This window comes from Humulus lupulus, chromosome 4 (genome assembly GCF_963169125.1).
Source record: "Humulus lupulus chromosome 4, drHumLupu1.1, whole genome shotgun sequence".
NCBI classification, from domain to species: Eukaryota; Viridiplantae; Streptophyta; class Magnoliopsida; order Rosales; family Cannabaceae; genus Humulus; species Humulus lupulus.
The window spans coordinates 215,605,292-215,615,407 of NC_084796.1; the positions used below are offsets into that span (position 1 = coordinate 215,605,292).

Genomic DNA, 10,116 nt, shown 5'->3' on the forward strand with positions numbered 1-10,116 from the left:
TTAATTAAATTTTTGGAAACAAGAGTATAATAATATGTATGTTTCAGCCTAGCCTTTATGGTATGGTTCAATTTATTTCTTTGAATTATGCTAAGCATGTTTCTTGATTAGAGAATATGATGTATATTTTGTTTATGTAAAACCATGCTAGTGTTATGGTATATAGGGTTTGGCCATGACACGTTTTAGGCCTAGGGTTCTTTTGTTTATTTTATTTAATTATTTATTTATAAGTATTATATTTGCTTCTACTAGTAAGGTTATTAGGGTAATCTGGCTTGGGTCAGGGTATTATGGTAAATTGTATGTTCTTATGTGTTTAATTAAATGGACTATGATATGCATATTGATGTATGTTTATTTTATGTTTTTCTTCAAACAATCCACACACATTTGTTTCTTCAAGCATTAGGGGCCAAAGTGTGATAAAAGTTGAGTTATGGAGGTCAAAGTAGAATTATGGGTTTTATGATAGAAAGTGTAATTATGGGAAGTTGAAACTATTAGTTTTCAATGGAACTTACAATAAGGGGCTTAAATAATTAAGGAAAAGTTAGAGGTTGGGGATAGTAATGTAATTTGGTTTTTATACGATTAAAATTAAATTAAATAAATGAATAATAAAGAGAATATGTTTAGATGATATACAAATTCCTAAGACATCTGGGTTTGAGATATATGAAAGGAAAACAAATCAAGAACAATTCTCTCGTTCTTGATCTGAGACTTGAAGCTTAAAGTTTTGGAGGAGATCATCAATCTGGGTTATTGAAGTGCTAGGAGATCTCATAGACGACAAGATTTAAGTTATGTGGCTGGATTTTTGGTTTGTAAGTGTTCAAACCTTACTGTTTAAAGTTTTGTCAGATATCGGTTTTTGAAGTTTTGAGACTGTTTTAATTGTTTATGGGATTATGAATGTTTATTATAGGCTTAGGATTGTTTATATCTAGGCTCCAAGGGTTTGAAACATGTTAGGATATCTGGTTTGGTGAATAGGAGTCGAGATTTTGTGATTTGGGTTAATTTCTAGGTTTAAAAGTCGCAACTGCGATCTCCAAAATTAGAGACCTAGCGCAACCGCACCAGTTGCTCGGAAAATGATATTTGGGGATTTTAATGCACCATTTAGATATAAGTTTGTACATTTTTGGAGCTTTATGTAGTAGAGTTTTAAGACATTCTTAAGAATAATGTGGGGGATGAATTAGCCTTAAAAAGAATATTAGTGGGTCATAATATAGTTTGGTTTGGTTGAGGTTTTAATTTTTTTTATGTTATGTGTTACGATTAGGCTCACTGAGGATACTTGAAGAGACTTATTAGGGTGTGTGGACCGCTGCTACTTTTGAGGTAAGAAGAGTGGATACTTGCACTCAGGGTGTATGCTTGACGTACTTTATGGTAGAATCTGTCTTATACAATACGTTTATGTTAATGTATGGATATGCAATTGTATGATTATGTTTAATAACTTACATGTAATTGTGGTTATGTGTTTTTGTGTATACATGATAACTGGGTGGCATGCTTACGTTTTAAAATGCATGTCTACGTTACGAAACTACATGCTTATGATATGTTGAAATTGCATGCTTATGTTATTATGTGTGCACTGCACTCGAACAACTTGATTTGGGCTACGATCTTTTGGTTAATATGGTGTTATGATATAATAGTTCTTTTAAATTGTGTTTCTAAGTTATTGATTGAAATTCCTGGTTAAGTTTATGGGGTTGTGTCTTACACTACTCTTCTTGCTGGGATTTTGCTCATGGGTACTTTGTGCTACAGGTAAAGGTAAAGATGTGGTTACAATGCAATATGTTGGAGAGTTTTGGTAGAGGGCGTACATGTCAAGGATGTAACGACCATAAGGGATCAGACCTACTAAGGAAATTTATTAAGTATTTTTAGGATGATGTTTTAGTTTTATTGATTGGATTAAAATGTTGATTATTTTACTTTAATTATGATAACTACGAAACTTTGGATTTTCATTCCTTTTAAACATTTGGTTTGTATTTACGATGGATTTTTTGTAGAAAAGTGGTGTTTTTAATTTCACAATCAATTATGGTAATAGTAAGCTAACGCTTCAAGAAATTGGGGCATTATAGTTGATATCAGAGCAATGGTTTTGTTTCCTATCGACTATCTTGACATGTACTCTCACCGGTGAAGAAAAGCTCGACTTATTGCACTGTAAGCTTTATTTGAGTTTGTCTTGGTTATGTGACTATTTTCCTTATGTGTCTTAGCTAGTAGGGCTTGTGTGCTTAGAGTTCCTAAGGTTCTCTTGAACAAGACTCAATGAAGGAAGCTAGCAAGAAGGATAAGGATACAATGTTTTGTGGAATGGAGCATCGAAAAGTTAGTGGACCATTGTGTGATAGTCAATCAAAACATTCAAGACGTGGTTTGGGAAGGAGGAACGTTAAGCTGTAAGAAGAAGTATGTTGTAACGACCGAAAATTGCCAATAGGGTTTAACACCTTGATTAGCGTGTTGAGAGGGCATAATTGGTTTATATATATATGTTTAATTGGTTAAATGCTTGACTATGTGTCATGCATAATTAATATGACTATGTGAGTATGTTATATGCATGTTTATGAGTATTAGATATGCATGTGGGCCCTTATATAGCTTATAAGGGCATATTTGTAATTTTGGCCAGTTGAGGGCATAGATGTGATTACGTGTGATAAATAATTGAGATCACATTATTATGTGGATATATTTGCAGTATATGACTTGAGACGGTCCTAGTGAGCGGATTAGCGAAATAGTCACAACGGGGTTTAATACCCGGTTCGGGGGGAGCCTAGGGGTATTTTTTGGAATTTAGAGAATATTTTAGGATTTATTAGATATTGAATAAGTATGTGGTAATTAATTGGACATGACAGAGTTAATTGGTTAATAGAAGGAACACTTGAGGAATTAGCGGGAACTGGGAGCGGAATGACCATTTTACCCCTAGAGACAACTAGAGGACTAATAAGCTTGAAGGGGAAAAATAGTCTTTTGTGGGGTAGGTTATACTCAGAATGCTTAGGAAATAAACTAGAAAGTAGTAGAAACTCACAACTCTCTCTCATCTCTCTCACCCACAATTTCTCTCGCACTTCCTCTTGTGATTGAAGCTTGAGCTGCTGAAGAAAGGGGTTGCGATTCAGAACTTGAGGATTGAAGATTGAGGCAAGAAGGGGACAAGGAAAAACTAGGGGATCAAAGCCACAACTGAGGTAAGAACCATGTCTTGTTTGCTGGGCATTCAGGTTGTTGGGGTCTAATTAAGCTGAATATTGGGTGATGAATTATTACTGAGTTGGGGTAGTGGTTTCAGTATTCAATAAGATTGTTAAGGTTTTGTATTTAAAATATGTAATTAAGAGTCCTAATCTCGTAGCTGAGCTTGATTTTTGGTTGGGGGCTTGTTAAGTTTGAATTGTGGGAATTTGGCTGGCAAGAATGTTGAGGAAAACCTAGAAAATTTTGGGTATGGGGGACGCGCCGCGACCCACATGCCCAGAATGCTCTGGGAGGGATCTCTGTTTTGAGGGCATGCCGCGACCCTTGGGGACAAGTTGTGGCCCGCCTCCCCCAGATGTGTGGGGTTGTGTCTCTGTCTTAGGGTGTGCCACAACCCTTAGGGCTAGGTCGCAGCCCACCTAGGGGATTTTTCCCTATGTTGGCTTTTAGTGTTTGTAAAGCTTGAGGGTTCGAACCTAAGTGCTTGGGACGATTTCCACTACCTGGTTTAGTAGAAATCGAGGTCCCAGAGGCTACCTTTTGTTACCTAAGTATTTATTTCGGGTTAGGATTAATGATTCCCTAATGATTTTGTGACTAGGTTTATCGCCAAGGCTCAGGATTGAGGTTCGTGGTCGAGACCGTTCTTAATTCTTCGCTCGGAATTCGAGGTAAGAAAATTGCATCACTGTGCGGTTGTGAGCGGGACTGAGATTCCCAATTATTGAATGCTTATACTACGTGTTTGTAAAATTGATGGGATGTACGAGAATAAACTGTTGGGGTTTTATGCCCTAATTAAAACTAAAATTCTTTGTAATCTCATTTTATTATCAATAAAAGAATAGAAATCATTTTTTGACTTGGTTAATCACTTTTCTCACATGTTTTATTTTCATGATTATTTGTTTAATATAAACTTCTATTAAATCCCGAGCATATAGTTAATCTTATTTATAGTGACGTAATCACAATGGAATATAAATATGATTATATGTTCAAAATAAGTTAGTCCTAAGATTAGTTAGTGCATTGGATTTACACTGACTTGCCAATCTACGATATGATCTACTTACACATTACAATGTTATGTTCTTTCCAGAACATTAGCAAAGTAGATAAGATCGGATGTATTTGTTACATCGGACAGGACCGATATTGACAGTTGATAAGATAAGTAAACATATCGTTATTATCTATTCTAGTCCTATCATATAGTTGACCATAGGTCAATTCATTCCCAATTCTGAGTGGTTAGTATTCTAATTGATTGTATTATTTGAGTTCTTTGACTTGTTCGTTACCAGCTTACCCTACGGACTAGCCCATACTTACATCTTGGGAACTCGGTAGTATAATTGAGTGGGAGTGTTAATCATAGATACGAACATCTATAGCTTCTGATGAAGAAGTGAAACGATGGTTTCCTTTTAGTTTGGTTCAAGGTGTTAAATGATAGAGATCTCATTTCAGTAATTAAATTAGTTTACTGAAATATCATTTACAAGGAACTAAGTGTTTTAAGGATAAAATACAATGAGGGGTAAAATGGTATTTTAGTCCCATCTCATTGTAGACCGTCTATAGAGGATTGAGTGACAATTATGGTTGTAACAATGGATAATTAATAGCGTATCTATATTTTTTATAGAGCGTTCTATGAATTCAAGAGTGCAATTCCAAGTCTATAGTGGAGTCACGAGGAATTAATAAGTTAGTAAATTTATTTGTTAGATTTATGATAACTTATTGGAGCTTGATTTCATAGGCCCATGGTCCCCATATTACCTTGGATAAAATCATCTAGATAGTCTCAATTAATTAATTTAATCATCAATTAGAATTATCAAAGTTGACCAGGTTAATTTTGGATAGTTTCACAGAGTTGTGTAATTTTGAGAAGAAAAGAGAAATTATGGCAGATTTATTAATTAAGATAAATTGGTATCTAAATTAATAAATAAATTTAAATCAAGGTTCAAATTATAAATAATTAATTTGATAAAGAATTTAAATAATTATTTAATTAATTAAATCAATAGAAAATAATACAGGCCTTGATTTTAAGTCCAATGAGCTTATAATCAAATGAGAAATTTCATGGGCCTATAGCCCATGATAATTTCGACCTAGGGCTTCAAAATGACTATTATTTTATTGATTTTTTAATTAAATTAAATTGCCTAATTGAGTCTATAAAAGGAGTGCTTAGAGAGAAGTCATCAGTTAAGATTTCAGAGAGGTTTGATAAGTCACAAGTCAGATTTTCTAATAGTTTTATATTCTCTTTAAACACAAGTCCTTTTCTAAGCCACTTTGTTATTTTCTCTTCTTCTCTCTATATCTATCTCATGTGTTGAGAATTGCCCACACTAGTCTAGGTGGTTCTAAGGATACATTGGAAGATTGTGAAGAAAATAGAAGATCGGTTCAGTTTCTTGATAGTACTCTGCGACCGAGAGGATACAAGAGTTAGAGAAACTGAAGGAATGACTCTTAATTCCGCTGCGTATACTGTAAGTATTCTATTCTTTGTTTCTCTTTGAATTCAATTTTAGAAACATGTTTTAGGCTATCTCGTATTAATTTGTTTAATATTAGATATATATGAAAATAAATAAAGATCCTGTATAAGCTTAATCCAACAACTGGCCTCAGAGCCTTTGGTAATCTTTATTTCCATGCATGAACATGTTTAAAATTGGATTATTTGATATGTTTGAATAATTGGATGGATTTCATGTGTTTTATGAAGCATATTGATTTTATGTGAATTTTAGCAATTTTTAGGTTATTTTGTTGTGTTTTCTATGCTATTAAATTTTATATATGCTTAATTTTGTGTAAAACATGTTAAAAATTAATTAGAAAATGGTTTTGGTTTGAAAAATTGCTCAAAATTTTTTGTTGGAAAAATTTACACTGGCTGCCATGCGCGCGCGCGCCCCGCCCACGCACCGCGCGCGCACGCGATGAACAGTACCCTGTGGTACATTTCATCCTTTTTTTTTTTAAAGAAAATAAAATTTGTTGAAATTTATTATTTATGATCAAAACCAAAAATATCTTTTTTGTTTTATCATTTAATTTTTTTTTAAAAATAAGATATTTTTGATAGTTGAGATTTAAATAATTAGATATTTTCTACAAATATTCAAATTCAAATTTAAAAATAGACTAACAGCTTAATTTAAAATTTTTTAATATATTAAAATATTAGAATTATGATATCAGATATTTAAGATATTTTCATTTAAATTCTTGATGTTTTTATTAAATCTTTATTTGAAAATATAAATATCTTTTATTCTATAGTTTTTAATATTTAAATTATTTGAAATTTGAACATTGTTAGTTAGATATTTTTATGGATATTTGAATTTGTTTAACTATTTGAGATATTTTAGGGTTGTTATAACTATTTGTATTTTATTATTTTTAAATAGTTAAAATATTAGATAATAGTTGTAACAACACAAGATATTTTGGAAAATAGTTAAGATATTGTTTTTAAAATTTAAAATTGGTTAAATTTTGAAAAATATCATTTTTTTTCAGCCAATTAATAAAATATATTTTTTTAATAAATGAGATTTAAATTAACTTTGGTTAATTGTTGATAAATCCTATTTAAATTAAATTAATATTTTTTTTTCAAATTAACCTAAAACCAAGTTGATTGTTGCTAAATGAAATTTAAATTAACTATTATTAATTGTTGATAAATTTCATTTAAATTGACTTATTTTTTGTAAAATTTAATTAATTTGAATTATTTTGATAAATTCTAGATAATTAATTGTGGTATTTTTTCAAATGAAATAAATTGTGGTATTTTGGCATAAATTCATAGAATTGCTCATATAGTAACATGATTAGGCCCATCCAATTATAACATGTTTGTTTGCACTATATGTGGTCTTTTTTCAATTGGGCTTAGATGCATATAGTGGCCCATATGTTTGTTAGATATATGGTATTTTGCCAAATAAAATATTCATAAAATGATAGGTTTTATTTGGGCCAATTAGAGAATGTAAAGTTTAAATTTCTCTCTTGTAGGTGATTCCACTTGTGAAGGCCCATTTGCTTTGCATGACTATGGTGGGCCTAATCAATTAATAACAATTAATAAAACGAAGGTTTAAATTCCTGTCTTTTGGACCTTGTATGGAAGATAGGGGGCCTTTGTAGTGGGAACGACATACTGTACCTAGCCCTCCTCCATACAAGCCCAATTGTTAAGGCACATTTACCTGAGTTGGACTTAATTGTATAGGTTCATTATATTAGTTAAACCTAAATATTGATTAGCAACAAATTAATTGAATTTGTTTCAATGTGACACTTTAGAATTATTAAGAAATTATAGGACTTTGGTTTTAAAAATTTTAATCTGTTTAATTTTTTTTGGAAAACCATAGTCATTAATTTTCTAAAAATAAATAATAAAAATACTAATTTTAATTTTATAATGAGCTTATTTTAAGAATTTTATTCAATCTCCACCGTTGGTTTAACATAGTCAATAGCTTAATGGGGCCTCGAGGCGCTTTGATTCGTCCCCCTACGGAAAGTGTTCATTAGTTATTTTGACAAGGTTAGATCTCGAAAGATAGATAATTATTGGTCAAATTCTACTAGACTCACCCCTACGGTGACTACTAGGACTAAATCTATGATTATCAAAATCGTGGGTCTAGCTCATAAAATAAGAGATTTTGTTTTCTTATTTTGATCGAATAGTAGGTTGTTAATAATGGTGTCCATTATTAAATGAGCTTACAACTCTATTTAACTAGTGGTACTTTTGACTCTCGCCAACCAGGACAAAGATATCATAGATTTGTTAAAAACCTAAAGAAATAAAGATATGATTGTTTTTGGTATTTTTTCTCATATCTTACATATTTTTGTATATGTTGTGCTATTTCTTGAAATTTGTATGAATAGAAGTTTTATTGAGCAAATGTGATTGATTTCTATTTTATTGATAATTTGTAGTTTTAAGTTAAGTAGTGTCTGTGTCTACTCCCATCCTTTCTCAACTTTCGATGGAGAAACTCACTGGAGAAAACTTCCTTAATTGGAAGCAGAATATCAACATAGAGTTGATTGGTGAAAACTTTGAATTCTTCATGATTGAGGAATCCCCAGAATGAGCACCGTGTCCGCACGTTAGTGATGGCACCGTCAATGCTCGTGATGGTATCGTAAATGATTGGATAGCACCGTCTCTTCACGTTTGTGATGGCACCGTAAATTCTCGGATGGCACTGTGTCTGCACGTTCGTGCTCAACTCAACTATGGTCTGACGCAGCTCATGAACGAGCTTCAAATTATTGAACCTGTCATGGGTGGACCTAGTAAATGAGGTGAAAATAAGACTACTGATGTTGCTGCTCATCTAGCTAAGGCTGAAGCTAACCAAGCTTCGTCTTCAAAAGCTGGAAACAAGAGGAAAGGTGGACAAATAAACAACCCCAAGCCTGCAAAGGCTGCAAATACGAGTGCACAACCAAGTGCACAGACGCATAAGGGGAAGAACAAGAAAAACAAGAAAGGTAAAGATAAGTGCTTTCTCTGCAAAGAGAATGAGCATTGGAAAAGAGATTGCCCTAGCAGTGAAAAACAAAGGTAATGATTATAGTTCATTTATCTTGGAAACATGTGTTTTAGAGAATGATAAATCCGTTTGGATTATTTATTCTGGATCTACCAACCATGTTTATAACTCTTTACAGTTTCTTGAATCGTGGGAGGAAGTGAACGAAGGTGGCTTAAAGCTTAGAGTTGGGAACAGAGTGTTCGTTGCAGTCCAAGCTAGACGAAGAGCTCGTCTGAAGTTCAGAAATAAATTTTTAATTTTAAAAGATGTATTTTTTATTCCGGATTTTAGTAGAAATTTAATTTCAGTTTCCATGTTGCAATTAGAACAATTTGTTATGACTTTCACAAGTTTTAATATATCTATTTCCTTCAATGGATCACAATTGTGTATTGCATGTTTGGAAAACGGGCTTTATATTCTGCGACCTAACGAACCCCTCGCTCTTAATAATGATTTATTCAAAGTAGCTAAACCTAGGACCAATAAACGTCAAAAGACCGATAACAATAATATGACGTATTTATGGCACTTGAGACTAGGTCACATTGGCTATGATAGGATTCAAAGACTTACAAAGGACAGACCTTTGAGGGAACTCACCTTAGGTGAATTACCTGTCTGTGAATCTTGTCTAGAAGGCAAACTGACCAAGCGTCCATTCTCTGCAAAGGGTGATAGGGCCAAAGAACCACTTGGTCTTGTGCATTCAGATGTTTATGGACCTTTGAATGTACAAGCCAGGGGTGGTTTTGAGTATTTCGTCACTTTCATTGATGATTACTCTAGATACTCCTGTCTTTACCTAATGCATAGGAAATCAGAAACATTTTCAAAGTTTCAAGAATTCCTAGCAATGGCTCAGAACCAATTAGGTAAAAGGTTAAAGATCTTGCGATCTGATAGGGTTGGAGAATATTTGGATATGCAGTTCCAAGATCATTTAACTGAACTTGGGATTTTATCACAACTTACTGCCCCAGGTACTCCGCAACAAAATGGTGTAGCGGAACACCAGAACAGAACTTTATTGAAAATGGTTAGATGCATGCTTAGTTACTCAACTCTGCCAACTTCGTTACGGGGACATGCAATTGAAACCACGAATGACATTCTCAATGTCGTGCCGTCTAAATCAATCCCCAAAACACCTTTAGAACGCTGGAATGGTCGTGAACCTAGTTTACGCCATTATAGAATCTGGGGGTGTCCCGCTCACGTCCTGAGGAAAAAGGAGGGAAAGCTAGAA

General features: G+C 33.1%; 1 pseudogene; it reads left to right on the forward strand.

The window, feature by feature from the left end:
- Positions 1–2,129, forward strand: part of LOC133832882 (COMPASS-like H3K4 histone methylase component WDR5B) — a 50,243-nt pseudogene extending 48,114 nt beyond the window's left edge.
- Positions 2,130–10,116: the final 7,987 nt, after the last annotated feature.